This window comes from Diabrotica virgifera, chromosome 6 (genome assembly GCF_917563875.1).
Source record: "Diabrotica virgifera virgifera chromosome 6, PGI_DIABVI_V3a".
Lineage (NCBI taxonomy): Eukaryota > Metazoa > Arthropoda > Insecta > Coleoptera > Chrysomelidae > Diabrotica > Diabrotica virgifera.
The window spans coordinates 74,356,288-74,360,092 of NC_065448.1; positions in this window are offsets into that span (position 1 = coordinate 74,356,288).

Sequence of the window (3,805 nt, forward strand, 5' to 3'; positions counted from 1 at the left end):
CATGGTATTATTCAAAAGAGTCTATGTATTCAAAATAATGTAACTGGATTATTTTTAGTTTACAGCATTAGCAAAAAACAATAAATTTCACTTGAATGTTGTATATTTGATTTATTATTAATCACAATATTAGTTCTTGTAACGTGGGTCATCTCCAAAAAGGTGTTCTATTATAAAATGTTTCTTTTTCAAGGAATTTGACATCTGCAAAATTCATTCTGTGATTTTGAGTGTACACATGGCTAGCACCTTACATGATAAAGCCTACAATCGCTTTTATGAGTAGTAATACGGTCTATAAGACGTCTAGAAGTTTGACCGATATATTTATCATTAGAATCAAAACAAAGAACGCTATAAACTACATCTCATATTTAAGGCGCTCAAAGCAACAGTGGCCTAACTCACAACCCATGCTTGAGCCACTCTGCATCTGAAAATAGGTACTTAAATAGCGGATAACGTTAATGTAATAAAAGCGTTTCGGTAGAATTGTGGGTGGTGGGTTAGACCACTGTTGTCTAAGGGCCTCATTTGTTCTTTTGGGGTTCGGTCTTCGAGTTTTGAACAAATAGAGTTGACTGTTAAAACTGTTTTATAGTCTATTTTGATGTCATCATAAGATTTAATATTTCTTGTCAGCTTAGGCGCGCTTGTGAATCCATGCTAACAAATAATTTGTAAGTTTCATTGAGCTGTGTTTTTAGCGATTATACAATATGGATCAAACAAAACCAAAATCTATGGATTATACAATATGGAATCCATCTAACAAAACCCCTATCTATAGATGATCCGTAGATCACCTTGGCATCATGTAACATGTAGGCCTATTTTTTATGACCTTGGTCTGGATTTAGTTAACTTGCACGTCCTTCTATCCTTAATATTCCATCCTTCCATTCTTCCAAACCTTCCATCTATAGATGACCCGTAGATCACGTTGCCTTTGTGTTGGTCAGCTTCCATCTCGGCTCTTGACTATAAATTGTCTATTCTTCTTGAAACCTCACCTGTTGTCTTTGCTGATTCTAATTTCGCTTACAAGGTTTATGTATTTATCAACAAGTTCTACTACCTCTTTCTAAATTTTTAAATTGTTACTGGGCACGGGGTTCCTGTATTTTGTTTTGGGGATGGTTATTTTTAAATCGACTTCTCTGCAGGCTCATTACAGTTCTTCTAACATGGTGCCGATGTCACCTAGACCATCTGTTATCAAATAATCATATCTCCAATTACATACTTCTATCAAATACTCTTTATTATGTTTTCAATTATAATTTCATTACGTTTTTTACGCATTACGCATTTTTGCCCAAATAAATGCCCATTAAAGGTCTAAGCACTTTGGTCGGCAACGGTTACCTCTTCATATGTATTTATTCATTGACCAGTGTCTGTATTTTAAAAAACCGTAGTTCCATTAGTAGAGATCTTAATGATCCAAGTGACCCATGATCTAGATTACTGACCCGGGTCTTTAAAGAGATTCGTACTTTCCCTGAAAAATTCCGATTAATACAATGGGAATTTTGTTCTCTCTTGTAAATGCTTCTAACTTTATTTATTCATTTTTGAGTTTCCAACTTAATGAAGTCATTCTTTAAAGGCCCATGGGTATAACCTTCTTTATGTCTTCAGAACGTCGCAATATTTCTATAATTTCTATTACACATTAATTTAAAACGAAATTTTAACTTCAAAGAAAATCCCATCTGGGCTAAATATGCTGTACATCCAGTAGGTCTTTTGCTTTTGAAAAATGTTGTTTGCAGAAAATGAATTCAAATGGTTATCTGAGGCGGAAGATGGCACAGAAAGATATAATGGATATTAAATGAAACGAATATAAAGTTTCTTAAATAAAATAGATTAAGGAAGATACGTGTCAGATATGAACTTTCAACTGTAAGTTGTAAATAAATTTTATCCAATTTTCTCGTGTTATCGTAGAGATCTATGCAAAATTTGCCCCGTGCAAAGTTTTAAAGTTTTGTTAATTATTGTCTTTTGTTTGTGTATTAATAATTATATCAAAATTTGGTTTTTAATCGGTATTTAATTATTAGAAATGTTGGATGCGACAATCAACATTTTTAAAATTTTTCATAGAAGCAAACAACATTATGAACTTAGAGAAATAATGGTAGGGGAGCCCAAGCGGGGATTTTTGCAGTTACTCGAGCGCGTCAGATTATCATATGGGAGAAACCTGGTACCCTGCAGATGTACCTCTACCATATATTGGCTCAACACAGGGAGGTTCGTTAAGGGGGGCCGGAAAAAAAATATCTATGGTTAAAAATACTCGAAATTGTCAGATTAAGATAAGGTAAGTTAAGTACGTGCAAGAGAGTGTATATTTCAAAAATCTGACGATTTGAGCATTGCGTAAGGAAATGGGTGAGTCAAAAAGTTTCACAAAAGAAAAGCGAATATTTCGCGAAATGAACGTCAGATCGAAAAACTAAAAAATAAGTATTCAATATTTTTCATAAATCTATCGAATGGTACTAAACATGACCCCCACGGAGAGGGATAGGGGGTAAATTTAAAATTTGAAATACAAACCCCGCGATATTTCGCAAAATGAACATCAGAACGAAAAACTGCAAAATACACTTTCAAAATGTTTTTGAAAAATCTATCGAATGGTACCAAACCCCCCACGGGGGTGGGGTGGAGGGTTTGTTTAAAATCTTAAATGGGACCCAAAAATTTTTATTACACATTTGGATCCTTTACGTAAAAATAAGCAACTTTTATTCGAGACATTTTTTCGAATTATGGATAGATGGCGCTATAATCGGAAAAAACGATTGTTGGAAATAGAAAATTAAATTAAAAAATGACAAGCGCCCGCTAAAATGGAAAATTTTACTTAACTTTTTTTGATTTTAGGATCTAATAATCACAACCCAATTGGTCCACATAACGCTCGAGTGACTGCAAATTTAGCATGCTTTACTCCCCTACTATACGTAAAAGAATGCAAAAATCTATTAAGATTGAGAACCGAAAGCATAATAGTATATTAAGTATGGAGAGCGATAAGGGTTTTATACCGATCGAAGACAATTGTTCAATATTATTGTCTGAGATCGGTTACCCTTAACGTTCGACATGCTTATAACGTTTTTTGCACGATTGATACCATTATAAATTATAAAATTAAACAGTTTCGTCATATTGAATAGTTTCATTCATTTTATTAAGATAGATACTTTGGTTGTTAGGTAGTAACTAGGGTGCATAACAACAATGGAGAATTGAGTTTTTATTTAGTTGTCAATAATTTTAAGTACAATTTTGATTATTATAAATTTAAATATGAGCAAAAGTGAATTTGAAGAAATTGAACGGGCTTGGGAAGAAGGGTGTTCCGCAATTATTCCCGAAAAATCCAAAATCCGTTATCAAAATACCTACCAAAGTTTTAAAAAATGGTGCGAAGGCAAGAATTTAAGAATCGAAGAAAAGACTCTATTGGCATATTTCGTTCAAAGGCATATGCAGTTGAAAGCTCCTGGAAGCCTCTGGGCAGAATATTCAATGATGAAATCCACCGTTTTTCTTTATGATGGCATTGATATTTCCAAGTTTTCAACTTTGATCGCGTATTTGAAGAGAAAAAATGTTGGCTATAGGCCTAAGAAAGCGAGCATTTTTACACGGGAGCAATTTGAAAAATTTCTGATGGAAGCACCGGATGAAGAATTTCTAGTTCACAAGGTAATATAAGCTAGTTTAGGTAAAAGAAATACTCTAATAAAGATTTTTTCATAATTTGTAGGTCGCAATG